General features: G+C 58.3%; 1 pseudogene; it reads right to left on the reverse strand.

The window, feature by feature from the left end:
* Window positions 1-2,559: 2,559 nt before the first annotated feature.
* Window positions 2,560-18,424, reverse strand: part of LOC130024568 (CAP-Gly domain-containing linker protein 1-like) — a 33,922-nt pseudogene continuing 18,057 nt past the window's right edge.

The following is an 18,424-nucleotide window of genomic DNA, read 5'->3' on the forward strand; positions in this document are numbered from 1 at the left end:
TGGCTGCGGCTCACGTCCACCTTCTCCTCCTGCGGGGAGTCGGGGGCCACCGTCAGCCGCCGGCCCCCTGCCCGCTCCCAGCACACACGCACACACACGAACAAACACGAACACACACACACACAACGCAAACACACAAACATACACACACGCACACACACGACCCCTCTGCTCTGCTCACCAGCATGCACACACAAACACACATGCACACACACGCGCGCACACACGGCCCCTCAGCTCGGCCGCTTTCGTTCAAGTTCTCCTGAAGACTACAAAGCGCTAGCCCCTTCCCCTGCAGCTCTTCGGCCAGGCTATCGGCCTACCAGAGTCACAAGGATGGAGTGAATGGACCAAGGAGACAAACAGGAACGGGAAGGGGAAAACAAAACAGAAAACACGTATGAGAAGCCCATGACCCAACACAACCCCGAAGAACAGAGGCGTGAGGTGAGCGTGATTGCCTGAAGCTCACGAAGCCAAGACCTTGGCGCCAGCAGTTCTGGTGATGACTGTCTAGTGGTTATTGAAAACGGCCCAAACAGAGGCGTTTTCTAGACCTAACTTTGGCGTGACCAGAAAATAAGAAAGCCTATGAGAAAGACTGACTTTCCAGGGGCGGGGAGACGGCACAAAGGGCTGGAGTACACACCAGGCCCGAGTTGGAACTGCAGCACCACTGGGCGAGACTGAGATCGGTCCACAAGCTGCAAAGCCCCACTACTGCTGGGCGGGAGGACCCCAGAGCCCAGAGCATGGCTTGGCGAGGAAGAAGGAAGTAAGCAAGGGAGGAGGGAAGCTAAGGATAGGAAGGAGGGAGGGAGGAAACAGGGAAGAAAGGGAAAGGGAGGGGAGGGAGGGAATAAAAGGTTATCTTTTTTTTTCCTTTTGGCTTTTTCGGTCACCCTAAATGCTCAGGAATTTCTCCTTGGCAGTAACCCGGCCAGCTCACCGAGAGTATCTCGCCTGCACAGCAAGCCTGCCAAGCTCCCCGTGATGTATTCGATATGACAAACACAGTAACAAGTGTCACAATGGAGACGTTACTGGGTCCGCTCGAGCTAATCGATAAACAACGGGAGGGTAGAGACAATGACAGTGACCCTATGGGATGATGGAGATTGAACCCACGTGGGCCGCGTGCAAGGCAAATGCCCTTCCCACTGTACTATCACTCCGGCCCCCAAGATTTCCTTTCTTGTAGTTTCTTTTCTGTGACTTTAAAAGTTTGAGGGGTTTCAATATGAAATTTAAAATGAGGAACCTCTAATCCCCTAGACAGCAGTCACCCGAACTTGACGTTTGTTACATCTTGATGCAAACAAGTGGGTCAGCTATCGCCTGCTCTGTCCTAGGAATTGATTCCATTTGTTTCAGCTGGTGTTTCTGGAATGCCAGCCAAGGAGTCCTGAGTCCTGAAGGGAACTCCCAGGGATCTCGGGGCCCTTCTGTTATGTCTGTCAGTCCTGTCTACAAAACCCACAGCCCTTCCATCTTGGCCAACAGAGAAGTTTCTCCAACAAAGTGCCCAGCGCGGGGGGAGCGGGGGGCGGGTGAGGGCACGTCCCTGCCACCACAATCCTATAGGAGGAAAAGGGCATTTCTCGAGGGTCCTTGGTGAGAACTGCAGCTTCCTCGGCTTGGCCCAGATCTCAGTGTCTCGTCCTTCCCCAGGGTCAGGGCAACCATGAGAGTCCATGCCTGTGGCCAGCAGGGGGCCATGCTGGAAGGCGGACTTGGCCCAAGCACCTGTTAGAGGCTGAAAGGGATGAAATCTCTGCAGGGCTGCGCGGGGGCTTGTGCTGCAGGGACGGAGGGGCTGGCAATGAGAAATACCAAGATGGGCCACGTCACCAGCCTTGAGGGAGCTCAGAGGCTCAGAGGCATCGAGCACCAGCTGGGAACTGAGGCGCCTCGGGGAGAGGAGGGCAAAGCCCGTCACACGAGCAGGTGGTCAGCAAGGTCAGGGAAAGACCCTCGCGGCCTGACTCGAGTCCAAGTGTCTGGGCGAACTCGGCGAGTATGCAGCGGGCCCAAGAGGTGGGGGGCAGAGGTTTGCTCTAGGGGCTCCTATCTTGTTTTCTCACTGGCCTCGTGAAGAATTCTCTGTTTCAGAAAGACCTCAGACGGGCCCGATTAGCCGGGGCCAAGGCTAGCACGGCATCCAGGTGCTGGGAACCAATGACAACCCCCGAATCATGCCGACACCTTCTCAGTCCCCTCAGAGGGAACCGCACGGGACGTGACTGGGAGACCTGTCAGCACCAAGCCGGAACACGGCGGCGAGCAGACTGACACACAGCATGCAGGGAGCGAGCGTGGAAGTGGGCGAGGGCGCCCGAGTACCAACCTGCAGCTCTCGGCCCGCTTTGCATTCTCTAACTCCTGAATCTGCCGCTCAGCCACCTGGAGCTGCTGTCTGAGCTTCTCCATTCCCAATTGACCTTCGGAACTGGCCTTCTAGAGCCCATCGAGCTGCAAGAGCTTCTGCCGGGTGGCCTCCAGCTGTGCCGTGGCATTGGCCAGGGCCTGGGCTTGCTGACTACACACGGCCCGCAACCCGTCCAGGTGCTTTACCTTCGTCTCCGCCTCCTGCAGCTTGTTCAGGGCGTCCTCCATCTCCACCAGGTGCTGGTCCTCGATCTGCTCGAGCTTGGCCCGTGCGGCCTCCAGGCTGTTCTTCTGCTCCTGGGCCGTCCTGAACAGCCGCGACCTGAGCATCTGCAGCTCGGAGGCGTGCGCTGCACGCTCAGCCGCCTGCTGGTCCTTCAGGCTCTCCACCTCCTGCTGGTACTCGAACTGTAGCCTCTCGATCTGCATCTTGAGCTCGGCCAGCTCGGCCGCCTCGGCGCCCACGCCCTGGCTCACGGATGCCTTCGGCTCGCCCATGGCCTGTTGGTGCGGGGAGATGGCCGTCTCCAGCTTGGACTTCCTCAGGGCGATCACGTCCGCGTTCTCCTTGTTGGCATGGTCCAGCTTGGTCCTCAGGCACTCGTTCTCCTTGGCGAGCTTCTCAGAGGCCACCTGCAGGGACTTCACCTCGTTCTGGTGGGAAAACAAAATTTCCATGATCTTAAAACAGGAAGGAAAAGAAGCAGAAATAGAAATTTTTCTTTTCCAAACTGACTCTTTGCTTCTTCTTGTTTTAAGGAAAAGCTTCCAAAAAATGGGGTTCTAAAGGATTTGATTTGTGCTGCTCGACTGAAAATCAAAGCTGAGGCAAAGGCATAGACCCGACTGTCAGAATGAGAGAAAAACGCTCATCAAGAGCAGCCTCCAGCCCCAAGGAGCAGAGATGTGTCAGCCGGGCCCTGCCAGGTGCATGACCCCAGGTATCCCTGTCTGATTCGGAGTCTCCAGCAGAAGTGGTCCCGGCGGGGTCGGCCAGGCCGCCCCGCATCCTTGCCTGCACCCTGCAAGCCTCCGGGACCTGCCCGGGCTTTACCTCCAGGTCGCCTTTGGTGATGGATTCCTCCTCGACTCGGAACTGGAGGTCTTCCACTTTCCTGTGGGGGAGAGGGAGACGTTGTGAGGGGCGTCACTGCTGCCCCCCATGAGGGCCACCATCTTCTAGATGCGCCTGACCCAGCCCCCGGCTCCACACACAGGAGGGCTGAGAGAGTCGTATTGGGCCAGAGCAAGAGTAAAGCAGGCAGGGCATTTGTCTTGCACGTGGCCGACACGGGTTCAATTCCCAGCATACCACTATGGACCCCGGAGCAATGCCTGGAGTAATTCCTGAGTGCCCAGGCAGGAGTAACCCCTGAGCATCGCTGGGTTGACCCAAAAAGAAAAAAAAGAAAGTCAGCGAGTCCCCTCACCTTCGAGCACTGGGTGGGACCCGCAGGCTACAGGAGGAAGCTAGGCCGAGCCAACGCCAGGTGCAGTGTCATATCAACCCTTTCTGCCTCGCAGCTAACAGAGGTGGTTAAAAACTGACCCGCAGCGCCTGCCAGTCCCTCCCAGCCAGCGCCTGTCTCCACATTGGGACAACAACTGAGCCCCTGGGGGAGAAGCAGCCAACGACTCGGGGGCGGGGGGCGGGGGGGAGGGGCTCCCAGTGACTGTCCAGTCAGCATGTGGAGCTGAGGGGCTGAGCCAGGCACTGGCAGTGCCCCTGGGCACCACACTGCCGGGAGCCCATCTGAAAAGGCTGTCTCGGCCAGCACCCCGTGTCCATCTGTCTGCAGCCAGGCCTCAGCCCCGCGTCCGTCTGTCTGCAGCCTGGCCTGAGCCCCATGTCTGTCTGTCTGCACCCCGGCCTGAGCACCACGTCCGTCTGTCTGCAGCCTAGCCTGAGCCCTGTCTGTCTGCTGTCGTGCCCCATGAGTACTGTGGGTTTCCTCCCGCCTGGGACTTAACCACAGGGACTCCCACAGGGCCCCACTGGGTTAGGACAGTTCCTTGCCACCCAGCACAGGCCTCCTGAATACCAGGCCAGGTGGACACAGCAGGGAGGGCCGGGGGTGGCTTGGCTCCACTGAGCTCCCCCCCCAGCCCTCCCGCTGAGGCCGCGCTCAGGACTGGGCACCCGTTGGTTTCTGGTTCTCACAGCCCTGGAAGGCCAGGAGTGCCCCAGCCGAGGGAGCCCCCAGCTCCGGGCACGGCCTCACCTCTTCTCCTCCTCCAGCTGGTTCAGCAGCTCCACCTTCTCCCAGTCGGTCGCTTCCAGCATGGCCCGCAGCTCGTCGTTCTTGGCCTCCAGCTCCAGGACGTGCTGTAGAGGCAACGGCGCGTGAGTGGCCTCGCCCGCCCCCAACAGCCCTCTGTGGGCTGACATCGCCACCTGTCACCACAGCAAGCTGAATGCATCTCCCACCTAAGCTACGGCATTTCTGGAAGGCCAGAGGGGAACCACACCACGAAAGCACTGGCGCGGACAACTCGGCACTCCCTAAACCCCCACAGGGCGAGCAGAAGGGGCATGCGATCAAACCACGCGCCGGACGCCACCGCAACGACGGCAGACGGGGACCCACGGCCTCTGCCTCCACCGCCTGCACCAAGCTCGCACCCAGCCTCTACCGCAGGCGTCTCTCGGCCCCGGCACTGCCGTCTGCACAGACGTCACCTGGTCGTGCCCGTTCCGGCCAGGGCCAGCTCCTGCTCTATCTCCCCCATGTGGCTCGTGGCCTTGGCCACCTCCGCCCGCTCTAGGTCCTGCTCGGCCAGCAGCTTCTCAATGTGCTGCTGCTTCTCCTTCAGCGCCTACTGGAGGGCGGTGGTGCCAGAGATCTTGTGGGCGTAGCGGGAGGAGGTTTTCCGGCAACTGCAAAGGAAAAAGAGACGTGAAGGGGATGGGGCCGGCCGACACGGGCATGCTCGCGGTGATCCTCGGCAAAGCACATGGAGCAGTGCTGCATTCTTGCATATGGGCCAGCGACTCTCAGCAGAAACGTCATGAAACCTTCCCGAAGATCCTTGGACGGGACCTGGGCTCCACTGACCTCGGGCCTCGTGGGAATCCAGAGACTCTTCTGCAGAGCCGGAGGCAGCCCCCTCCACAGCCCGCTCTGGCCTGAGCTTCCTTAAGGATGAGCCCTTGGCTTGATCTTGAGGCCAGCTCTAGCATCTTCAGCCTTGCAGGTCCGTCAGGGTCTCCCTGGGCAGCCTGTCCCTTCTCTCTTCCTCTTCCTTCCAGCTCACCTCGCTCTCCCGGGCACCCGCCCCATGCCTGAATAGCAGTAACCAGAGACTCTTGTCTCTGGGAATGGCCCCGTGCCCCTGGGGGTCACTGGGTGTGACCCTATAAAAGACCCCTGTGCCATCTGCCTTCGAAAATGGAAGATGAGAGGCTAGAATGATAAAGTTGCGGGAAAGGCGCTGGCCTTGCACGCCGCTGAACCGAGCTGGATAACAGGTACCCACCCCATAGGGTCCTGAGCCCACCAGGAGTGACTCCTGAGTGCAGAGTCCAGAGTAAGTCCTGAGTATTGCTGGGGCATGGCCAAAGTCCAGGGGAAAAAAAAGGAAAAAGTGGTGGGTGAGAATGTGTGAGGGCTCACGCCCAGCGAGCAGGACAGCAAGGGCAGCTCAGGGAAAGACCAAGCACAAAGGGAAGGAGAGAAGAGGCAAAGACAGTGAGGAGGGGAGGGGAGTGGGCTGAAGGGCTGCGGGGACCGGGGGTCCTGTCCGTTCTATCCTGGGCTCGTGGTTGCTCATGGTCGCTCTGCAGACCCAGATCCCTCTCTGCACAACGGCCCCTGCAGGAGGGGACAAGGCGGGACCTGATCTTCATTCTTCGGGCACATGGTGGCGGGGGCTGCAGCGGCGATGGCCAGGACTTCCGCTCCTTCTGCCCGGCCATCCCTGTTCCATCGCCCTGCTGCGGTCCAGTCGCAGGTTCTCTTGCCGCTTCCCCGCATCATCTGAGCTGCTGCCAAACGCCTCCTGACCGACGGGCCCAGTAGGGCCCAGGCTGTCCACTGCTGCTTTGCCTGCTGGGAGCTCTTGAGCCACCTGGTTCTGTCCGGAGAGCGGGATCATCCTTGCCTGTGCGTAAGGACCTGGCCGTGATTTCCCGATACACTTCAAGTATATCTGGTCCGATTAAATGCCCTCCCCAGGGCCAAAGGGTCTGTTGGGGGGGGTGGGGGAAGGTGCTTGCAGAGGTTCAAGATCCAGCACCATCAGGAGTGACTCTACCCCCCAAGCAGAGAGCCAGGAATAAGCCCTGAGCACCCCTGGGTGTGGCCCCAAAACCAAATAATAACTAAAATTTCTAGGAGCACACGAGCTCTCGGGCCAGCCATGTGCAGTGCTCCCGGGAACTGCAGTCAACTCGGATTTCAAGGGGTGGCTGGGAAGAGCTTGCCAGCCTTGGGGGTCTAACACCAAGACCCGGGCTCAACCCCCCTCCACCGGGAGCAGCCCCCAAGCACCACGCCTGGAGTCCCTGAGCACTGCCAGGTGAACCCCAAAGAGCAAAAATAAAAACTAAGAAAGGCGGGCGGCGGTGTTCCCTGAGCCTCCTGGCCTGAGCGGGTGGGGCAGGCCAGACGCACGCGCTTCCTGGGCCCGAGACAGCTCCCTGAGGAAACCAGCACAGGAGCGATGGGCTTCTTTCAGCCAACTATGGAGACGAGACTGTGAGGTTCAGGCGCCGGAGCAGGGAGAAAGCAGCACCCCTAGCATGGGGGGAGGCGCGTGCTGAGGGGCTGGGCAAGGTCGGGGCCACGAGCTGAACTCAGGATGCTGATGCCAAAGCCTCTGCCCTGCGCGTGGTTTGTGAGGCCCCAGGCTCCATCCCAGCAAGGCCAGGCCTTCTGTGGGAGCCTGGTACCTCAGAAGAGCAACTCAGCCAACAGACGAACAGGGAGGCCTCCACAGGGCACGCACGGACCCGTGTGCATGTATGTATGCGTGCATGTATGTTCCGGTGGGCATATCTACACGCACCTGTGTGCATGCGCGCGTTGCGTTTATGCATGTATGTGCCTGTGTGTGTATACCCATAAGCCTGTGTATATACGGTATGCACTACGTGTACATGTATGAGTGACTGTGTGTATGAACGCTTGTGTGTGCACTTATGGAATTATGTTGTCGAGGTATACTTCCGTGAAGTCACACAGAATCTTTCTATATTCCTGTCATAGACGCTAACGGTGATGTTCAGTTTAGGAGTGAGCTCCACCCTGCATAAAGATATGCAAGGCAGGGGCCAAAGAGCTAGAGAGCGAAGCCCCAGCGCTGCCCAGGCTCAATCCCGGAGGCCCGCCAGGAATAATCCCGAGCACAGAGGTGGGAGAAAGCCCTGAGCTCTGCCAAGTGTCACCCCAAAACAGAACAAAACAAGATAGCGGGGGGAGGCTGGAGATACGGCTCAGGCGTAGGGCTCTTGCTTGGAGGTGGGAGGCACCGGCAAAACCCCAGCACTGCAAACGGCCCCTTGAAGCACTGTAGGGTATGGCCCACAGTCAAGCAGAAAAACAAAACCAAATTCCACAAATGTGCTGGCTCGCGAGGGAAGGAGAGGGGCTTCTGAGTCTGCTCTCCTCCTAAATGGTGAGGCGAAGGAAAGGAGGAGTCGGACGTGAGGATGCACGTGGGGCAGGGAAACCTGGTGGTGGTCGAGCAAGACAGGACTGGCCCCAGGCCTGTGCCCACGGCACGTGGCCTCCTGGCTCCCGTTCCCGTGTCATCTGTTTTGTATCTTCCGTTGCACACACACTCACTCCCTCCTCTTCCGCATCAAGGGTCAATGCACGGAGCAGAGGCGGCGGCAGGAAGCGCAACCCCCAGCAAAGCCAGCCCCCCGGGACAGCCTCTCCATCGTGGGCCCGTTTCCCTGTGGACAATATCTCAGGGCACCCTTGCATATTCAGACACACTTTAGTGTTTATGACTCAGATAGACGTGAGGGGAGAAGCCACGAGGCCCCAGCTTTGAATTGCGGCACCACAATGGACAGAAGTCGAGGCCACTCTGCATGTGGACAGCGGTGCAGAGGGACAGGAGGGAGCAGGGAGAGACGGAGAGAGCAAAGAAGCAAGATGAAGGGCCAAGCGTTCCCCAGAGTCTCTGGGCCCTGCTCTGACCCTCAGGCGCCCCCTTCAGCTACCCCACTTCATCCCTAAGGTGGCCTGAGGCCAGAGAGGAGCCCTGAGCACCCCAGGAAAGGCCCATCCCTGCTCCTGTCACTGGTGGTGGCTGGGAAGCCACTCGCCTGCCACCCGGATCTGCTCAGCCCACGTGCTCCTGCTCCGCCTCTCGCCCCTGGGGCTGTGGGAGTCTGTGGGGGCCCGAGCACCCCGCAGTGGTAGGGGGCTGCTTACTAGTCCCGTGCGGCCGGATCTGCTGCTCTCGAATGAGGCCCCGGAGCTGACGGAGCTGAACGAGGAGGCCGAAGGGCTGCGCTTCAGGCTGGCGGGGGTGGTGGCCATCACACGCCTCACGGCGGCCACCTTGCCCTTGGCCGGCGTTGTGGAAGGGAAGCCGATCTTGGTGACTTTGTGAATGGGAGCAAACAAGCCATACTTGGGCTGACACTGGAAGTACCTGTGGACAACGAGGAGGGGGGGACAAAAACACCTTCGGCAAGAGACACAAGCGCCGACCCAGAAGTCCACTGAGTCCCACAGTCTCACACCCCCACAAACGAACACGCTCCCACAGCCCCACATGCCCACACACTCACACCCCAACAAACAAACTCACACACGCACCCCAAACAACACACCCACACTCTCACACTCCCACCCCAACAAACACACTCACACTCACACCCCAACCAACACTCCCACATTTCCACAGCGCCACACTCACACTCACTCCCCAACAAACATCATACCCTCCACCAGCCCACACTCACACACACTCACAACCTAACAAACACACACACACCCCAACCAACACTCCCACACATAAACACCACAACCAACACACACTTACACTCACACCCCAACCAACACTCCCACACTTCCACACTCTCACAGCCCAACAAACACACTCACACCCCAACCAACACTCCCATACTCTCACACTCCCACCCCATCAAACACACACACTCACACCCCAACAGACACTCCCACATGTCCACAGCCCCACACTCACACACACTCACTCCCCAGAAACACACATACTCACACCCAAACCAACACACACTCACACTCACACCCCACCGACACTCCCACACCCACACACACTCACACCCCAACCAACACTTCCACACACCCACAGCCCCACAGTAACACACACGCACACCCCAACCAACACTTGCATGCTCTCAAACCAACACTGACACGCTCTCATTCCCCCACAAACACGCTCACACCCCCACCAACACTCTCATGCCCACGACCCCACCAACACTCTCACAGCCCCACACTCACACGCTCACATACACACTCCCTCATACATTCACACCCACACTCGCTCGCATGCCGCCAACCCCAACCGCGCAAACCAAGGGCGATTCCAAGCAGCCTCCCCGGCATCTGAAGGGTGACAGCAGGCCCGGGGGGTTCCTGCGGCCCGAGCACAGCTGCATATGGGGGCCCCAGGCTGTACCCACATCCCTGCAGGGTCCCCGAGTGCCACTGGAAGTGGCCCCGCCTAAGAACCAAGTGAAGTGGCCTGCAGTCCCCTCAGCGCCTCCCGGGCACCGTGCATGGCCCCAGGCTGTCTGGGGGGGCAGGGGGACCCACCTCGTTCCGGCCACGGCACCATCGTTCTTGCCCAGTGGCTTGTCCATCTCTACGCCGCACCAATCCCCCTTGGCGAAGTCCGTCTCCCCGAGGAAGTGCACCACACCGGCCTCCATGTCTCCCACCTGCCAGAGGGATGGAGGGACGTGGGTCAGGCACCCTGAACTGCGCACAGTGCCCCCACCCCCGCAAACGAACATTCTGGCTTCAGAGTCGGGATTTCCTGAAGAAACCCCAAAGGTCAAAGTGCCATTTCCCCCCGCAACCCCTACAGGGTGAGCAGACGCTGCTGCTCAGTGTCCATGCAAGGCAGCGGCATTCACACCCACTCGCTGTCACAGGTGGCCTGGCTGACCACACCCCCGGGAATCTCTGACCCAGGCCAGCCACCTGGTGTGGCGAGGGGGTCGCTGCCCCTTGGGTGTGGGAGCGGAGCACTGGCAACCCCACCGCTGGAGAACAATTAAGCCAGAAACCAGCTAAAGGAAAATGACTGTTCTCGTATCTTAGCAGAGTTCGATTTTCCAGTTCTCCTTCACTATGCCTTGGCTTGACGCTTGGCTCCCGGGACACAGAGCAAAACAGAATCACAGCGCTGGACACTGACAGGAATGCTGACAAACAGGGCTGGAGCACCGGGGGAAGGGCACTGGCTTTGTGTGCGACCACCCTGTGACGCCCCAAGCAAAAACATCGAAAACCAGAGAAATAGAACCGATTTCCAACTTTGTTCATTGGTTTTGTTTTTGAGTCACATTCAGAGTGCTCAGGGCTTACTCTTGGCTTGGTGCTCACGGATCACTCCGGGATGTGCTTGGGGGACTGTACATGGGACCAAGACTTAAACCCCGGGTCAGAGGCGTGCAAAGCATGACCCCTCCCCACGGCATGACCCCTCCACCCTGTTTTGGCTAAACTGGTAAAACTGGCAGCATCCCCGCACGCATCCATAACGCTGGAAACTGCAGGACCAGGCGTCCCGGCTGCTCGTGCTTCCACCCAAACCGCGAGTCTGGAGGAGCTGATGAACCAGACAGGCGAATGGACAGCCACCCGCGACTGCTGCCCTTGGCACTCACCAGCACCTGGTCCCCGAGCTTCAGCTCCCGCTCCCCTTTCTTGAGGGAGCTGGCCTCAGAGATGTTGGAGATGGACTCGCTGGCCGTCCTGGTCAGGCTGCTGATGTGAGGGGTGGCCGGTGACTCCTTCGCGGGGGACTGGGGCACCTTCGCGGTGCCGGCAAGGGCCGGGGAGGCCGACAGGGGTGGTGTGGCCCAGGCGGCAGGCGCTGGCTGCCGGCAGTTGGTCTCATCGTCGGCCTGCAAGCTCCTACTCAGCTTGGACGGCCGGGTGAAGATGCCCTTCAGCGGCTCGCACTGGAAGTAGCGCACACCCGCCACCGAGCCGTCGTTCTTGCCGATGGGCTCGTCCAAGACGATCCCGGCCCACTGACCAGGGGCAAACTGGGTCTCCCCGAGGAACTGGATGAATCCAGGCTTGTTCCCGTTCACCCAGACTCGTTCCCCGACCTGGAAGTCGCCCACAAACTCCTCCTGCATCTCCGAGGAGGGGGCGCTGGGGGTTTTCTCCCCAGGCACGGTCTTCTCAACGGGAGCAGCCGCTGGAAGAGCAGAAAGGGTCAAAAGGGTCAGAAGGGACAGGAAGGGCCTGTGCAGGTCCAGTTAAAGTGTGGTTGGGGGAGAGGGACACCCAGCAGTGCTCGTGGCTACTCCCAGCCAATGACGGGGGCTGCTTGTGGCGAAGCCGTGAAGCGGACGTGCTCACCTACCGCTGCATCCCAGGCCGCAGTCATACTTTGGGCAGCTCAGGGGAAATCTTTGGGTACACCCCGTGATACTACGGACCAAGCCAGGTGAAAGCTCGAACCCAGTGTCTTATTTCTGCTGTGTCCACTGGCCCATCTTCTTTTTCTTTTGGGCGGGGAGCAACCCAGCCAATGCTCAGGGCCTATTTCTGGTTCTCCGTTCAGGGTTACTCATGGTGAGGTTGAGGGTGGAGAGTCACATGGGGTGCCAGTTGCCCTCCCCACTGTACTGTGGCTTTGGCCGGCAATCAGGCCCTCTAGTCCAGGTGAGTCCACCTCCCTAAGCCTGTCCCCAAGTCTGGGCAAGGGAGCTAGCAGTTAGAAGGGAGCGTGTTGGTCGCCTCAGCTGTCATTGGTTGCCGTGACACTAAACTCACAGAACGTGACACTCGTGTGTGAGAGCTGTCCCCAGAGCCACGGACGTGTCTACAGCTCAGGGAGCCCTTCCCGGGCGAGGACTCGGGATGGGGTTCCCGGGTGGGAATGAGTCTCCGTTGGCCTGGGCTGAGCGCACTTACCGGCCGAGGGTGCCTTCAGGGCCCAGCTCCCATGCTTGAGGATCTTGGTGGGGGCCTTCAGCCCGCTGGGCCTCAGCAGACTCATGGTCAGGCGGTCAGACGCTGCCGCGGCCACTACCAGGCCCCGACCATCGAGCCCACTGTGGGGCCTTCTGAGGCACACTCGTTCTCAGGACTAAATCTCTGAAGAGCAGAGGAGAGAGTCTGTCTCAGGGGAGCGACCACAGCAGCTTCCGGAGCCCAGAGAGCTGCCAGTCTGGCACTCGCCACCCCGAGTGCGACCCCCAGTCTCCCGCACAGCCCCCTGAGCCCACCAAGTGTCATTCCTGCGCAAAAACTCAATCCCAAACAGACAAACAAACAACTGCCGATTCGGGGCAAGAGAGCAGAGGGGACAGGTACTAGCCCTGCGGGCAGCTGACCCTCACGCCCTCCCTGCCATCACTCCCACCACCAAACACATTCAGGAGCCAGAAATCATCCCTGAGCACCGCGAGTGTCACTGACCACCTCCCCATCCAGACACTGACGAGCCGGCAGGCGACTCAGCAGTGATGGCTGGTCTTGTGTGTGCGTGTGTGCGTATGTACATGTGTGAGAGGCCCGCGGTTACACGTAGAAGCTAAGGCAAGCAACAGGCACACTTTTTTCTATGGGCTGAGAACTGCAAGGGAAAAGGGCCCAGCAATACTGCGCCAAAGGGGGGCTGGAGAGCGATAGCACAGTGGGAAGGGCATTTGCCGTGCACGCGGCCGACCCAGGTTCGATTCCCAGCATCCCATATGGTCCTCTAAGCACTGCCAGGAGTGATTCCCAAGAGCAGACCCAGGAGTAAACACTGTGCATCACCAGGTGTGACCCAAAAAGAAAAAAAAAATTGTGCCAAAGGGGAGCGAAGGAGTTTTCGGCATTTCCTTCATTCCTTGTGACGCTGCCCAGGTTGGATAACCACAAGCCAGTATTAACTCCATTTCTTAACCCACAGAACTGAGGCAGACAGGTAGATGGGGGAAGCGTCCCCATGGCGATGGAACTCCGAGAAAGTCAACAAAAGCTTCATGGCCACGAAAAGACTACCTGAGTGCACGGGACCCAAGGTCTTGTCAAAATTAACCCACATTATGAGGCCCAGAGCAGGCTGGACCCCCCGAGGGAATAGGAACAAAGGGCAGGAAAGGAATTTCTAAGAGGACCATGGACCACTCAACTCTACCCCCTTGGCAACCACCCTAGCAACGGACTCTAGGTAGCTAGAAACTCCCACCAGGGGCAGCCTGGGGAAATCCCTAGATTAGCCACCTTGAACTAAGGGAGGGCGCTCATGTGTGCCCGAGCCCAGGTACTGCTCTTGCCTATGAGGTCCATCATGTCACAGGCTTCTCCCCTCCAGAGGTGTGGACTTTCAGACCGAATGCAACCTAGCAACATAACATGTTCAGTGGCTTTCTGCACCTCTGGAGAAGCCGCACTCTCTCTCGAGCGTGTTACTCCCTCCCTCCTTCCCCTTCCTAAAGGCCTCCAAATAAAATGTTTCTGCTTCATGCTCATCTCCTGAAATGATTTTCTGCGAGGAGGACAAAGGCCCGGGGGCCTGTGGAGGTCGAGGATCGACTCCCTTTCCCTGAAAAGGGCAACCCCTCACTCCGGCCCAAGACCCCGGGAAGGCCTAGTGGGCGTCGTGGGGCTGCCGGGGCTCATTGCACTCAGCAGTGCCAGCGCTCCAGCCAGTCCCGGGGGAGTGATATCTTCTCCTCTGCTTCTCATCAGCCCCCCATGAGGGCCCACTGACTTCACAGTCATTCCATATTTCAATAGAGAAGTCCGCAAGGGGCAGAGAGGCAGGACAGTGGGGAGGGCACTTGCCTTATATCCAGTTGTCCTGGGCTCAATCTCCGTCAGCACAGGGACGTTAGCCGGCCAGGTCACCCCTGGGCACAGCCAGATATGGCCACCCCACCCCACCCTGCCCCCACCCCACCCAAAAATATATATATAACTAGTAAAAAAACTTAAACTAACTAAAGATTAAAAACTATCATACACTAAAGAACTGTTAGAGAAAAAAGCTGCCCGCACGCGGGCAGAAAGCCCAGAAACTCAGATTCACCTGTGCAACACTGCACTCGCAGCTGCAGTACTGAGCTCTGCCAAACAGGCTCGTGCCAGTCTCGTGGAGAGACTGAAAATGGCAGTTGGAGTCTAGAATTTTCTGAGGTAGAACTAGAATTCAGCAAGGAGGAGGGCATCATGGGCCATTCTTAAAGGGGCAGGCGCCACCCTTCGTGATGTCAGTGTCTGGCTGAGGCTCCGGAGGGCTGCCCGGCAGACGTCAGCACTACATGGCCAACGAGCCTCTGGTCCCTGCGAGGCCCAGTTCTGGATCCCCGGGCCCTGTGAAAGTGGTTTCAGAAAACTTTTGACAAATGTTTGTCAGTTACAGATCTCCAACTGAGGTCATTCAGCATCCCCCGAGTGGGACCTGGACCCAGTGACCCTGCCCAGGGCCCTCCTCAGGAGCCGGGCCAGGAAATCTGTGAGCCGGGGTGGGGGGGCGAGTGGGGGGGGCAGAGCGACAGGGCAGAGGCCCTGAGTTCTACCCTGACAGCCCTGCTCTCTGTGACCCCAGTGCTGTGAGCAACACCGGCCGCACCGTGGCCAGGGAGTGGCCCAGCCCACTAAGGCCTGAGAGCTGTACAGAGGAGTATGGCCTGGCCTGCTCCGGATGGGAGCACAAGCTGAATGAGTGCGAGTCCCCTCGAGGATGAGTGAGCGGGAACCGGGGAGTGGGGGGGAGGTGGGGATGGCGGAGTGACCTAACCTGGGGGCTTAGGACGGGACATCTGACGGTGCTCAGGGCTGACTCTGATCCAGTCATGGGAGCTCATCCTGGCAGGACCTGGGTGGGAAGGGACATACAGGGTGGGGTGGGGTCAGCCACAGGCAAGGCAGGCTCCTTGGCCCTGGGCTACCCTTCCAGGCAAGGATACCTATTTTCTTTCTTTCCTTTTGTTTTTTGGGACACTCAGCAGTGCTCAGGGTTACTCCTGGGTCTGCACTCGGGAATCACTCCTGGCGGTGCTCAGGGGAACTATGGGGTCAGCCATGCAGCAGGCAAGCGCCAAGTCTTCATGTCAAGGTGCCCACGAAACACAGTGTGCAACAAGGGACTCTGCAGAGAACGCCAGGGCCAGCAAACGCTACTTGGAAATCAATCAATTCTGAAAAAACACAAAAAGATGCAAAAGGAGGGGCTGGAGTGAGAGCACAGTGGGGAGGGGTTTGCCTTGCTCACGGCTGACCAAGATTCGATCACCAGTCCTGAGCACTGCCAGGAGTAATTCCTGAGTGCCACGTCCAGCGCTGCGGGGCAGAGCCAGGGGAGGGCCGTCAGGGTGAAATCAGCACTCGAGTCACACAGGGTTCGTCATTCAGGAGATGGCATGAATGCGTGCGTTTATTCAGAGCATAAGTACAGACTTAAGTATGTTTCCACAGCCCACCCAAAAGAAGGAAAGGGGATGGGACGTGGGAAAGTGGATGGGACAATGAGCAGAGCCATGCACTGTTGGTCAGCCACCTGTTGACCCTTTCGGCATAATGCTATTGGTCAGAACGACCTGCTTTGAAATAGCTTTGACATAACTGCAAAGATTGTGCTGTTCCTCATACACCATTTACAAATCATTTACGAGGGTGCATTTTCCCCAAACTGAAACCTCCTGTACTGGGAAGTTGCCCAGCTTTGAGCAGGACAAAGGGGGAATGAAAAATCAAGCATTCTTTTACTTGGTCAGTAGGCAACACTGAGCATCACTGAGTGTGACCCAAAAAGCCAAAAAAAAAAAAAAGAGAAAAAAACAGCGCAAAAGAAAATGTGTTTGAGCCTCACTGTCTCCCTGAGACTTGAGCACTCAATGCTGTGTGTGAGCCTAGTAGAGTCTCCGGCCTGAACAAGCCCCCACCCCCCCACCCCCATGCTCCTGTGTTTGGACCCTGACCCTAAATCCTGTGATGGGACCACGTGTGTCCATGACAAAGACGCTAGCAGGCTCACGCCCTGGAACGTCCCTGCTTCACACAGGTGTGGCACACGGGTCCTGGCCTGCTAGCGGCCGGCAGTGATTCGGCAGGAAGCAGAAGTGTGAGCCTGAACGTGGGTCAAGTCCGTTCCTTCAGCTTGGAGGGGAGGAATGTACGAGAGGGGGTTTTGAGCACTGCCTCACAAGCAGGAGGTCCTGAATCCAAGCCCCTGGGGTCAACCGTGCACCTGGCACAAAGCCGGCACAAACCCGGCAGCTCTGCTGTCCCAGCACCACGCAGGAAGGGGGGTGACCCCAGGGGGAGGGCCACCGAGAGAAGAGGGGGACACCACAGAAAGGAGGAGTGAACACAGGGCAGGAGTTGAGGGCTGCAGGGCCAGGAGCACCGGGCAGAGAGCAGCCCTGGGGAGCAGGAGGACACGCGGGCGCCCTTGTCACTGGCCACTCGAGGCAGTCGCACAAGCCGTGTGCAGACCCACGAGGCTGATAGGACGTCAGGGACGGGGAAACCCCAGCAAGGATTTTTCTTTAAGTTTTGGGCCTTGGGGCCAGAAGTCTAGTACAGCGGGGAGGGCATTTGCCTTGCACACAACTGACCCGGGTTCAATCCCGGCATCCCATAGGGACCCCCGAGCACCTCCAGGAGTAAGTCCTGAGTGCAGAGCCAAGAGTGACCCCGGAGCACGTCCAGGTGTGACCCAAAAACAAAACTACAGCAGAGCAAGCCGAAGGGCACGGAAGCTCCGAGCCACGGAAACGCCGAGGTTGGTGCCCACTCGCCCCCGCCCCCCGCCAGGTCAGGCCTGCCTGCGATCAAGGTGCCCGAGTGTCTCCAGACAGGATCTGCCTCAGCGGCTCGGTGCGTCATCTCAGCCTATCACCCAACTCGACTGGGATTGACTCTGGTTATCTCCTTGTCTGGTTATCTTGGGCATCTCAGGGGCCAGCCGCCCAATCTCCGTCCTCCCACCTGCCCAGGGCGGGATCAGGTGTTCAGCAGCTGGGCACTGAACACCCCACCTGCCCGTCCAAACACAACGCGAGCCCAAAGGCCAGGCTCGCCCCCAACTCGTAGGACACGACCAAGCTAGGGGCCCCGGAGAGCACTGGGTCGAGGAGGGGTCCCAGAGATCCCCAAATCTCCCTTGATCGACGGCCTGGCCCAGCAATCTGCATCAACCACCGGGCCCAAGCTCTTTGCTTTCCTTCTGCTTGCTGAGCGAAACTTGGAGGAGAGGAACTCCAAACTTTTTTTTTTTTTTTTGCTTTTTGGGTCACACCTGGCGATGCACAAGGGTTATTCCTGGCTCTGCACTCACAGGGGTTACTCCTGGCTCTGCACTCAGGAGTTACTCCTGGCATTGCTCAGGGGACCATATGGATGCTGGGACTCGAACCCGGGTTGGCCACGTGAAAGGCAAACGCCCTACCCGCTGTGCTATCTCTCCAGCCCCGGAACTCCGAACCTTATATAAAAAACAATGTATTTCACAATGCCATTTCAGCCATTCTGATTGTGGGGGGTAAATTCTAAGCAATCATGGTGCATCTTTTGTCAAAATAATGAATGTAATCAATGTAGAGAAGAGTTAGTTAGAAATCATTTGCCTCATAGGCATTGAGTGGGTGGGAGGTGGGGTATATTGGGGTTCTTGGTGGTGAAAAATGAGTACTGGTGAAGGGTGAAGAAGACGGTGTTTGATCATTGTGTGACCGAGACTTAAATCTGAAATCTTTGTAACTTTTCCCACAGTGATTCAATAAATAAATATAAGAAGAAAAAAGAAAGAAAGAAAGAAAGAAAGAAAGAAAGAAAGAAGAAAGAAAGAAAGAAAGAAAATTATGGAAAAAATATAAGGTGGAGTTCATGCCCAATTCAATCAGCTAATCAGTGGC

This window comes from Sorex fumeus, unplaced genomic scaffold, assembly GCF_029834395.1.
Source record: "Sorex fumeus unplaced genomic scaffold, SorFum_2.1 ptg000029l, whole genome shotgun sequence".
Taxonomy (NCBI): Eukaryota; Metazoa; Chordata; class Mammalia; order Eulipotyphla; family Soricidae; genus Sorex; species Sorex fumeus.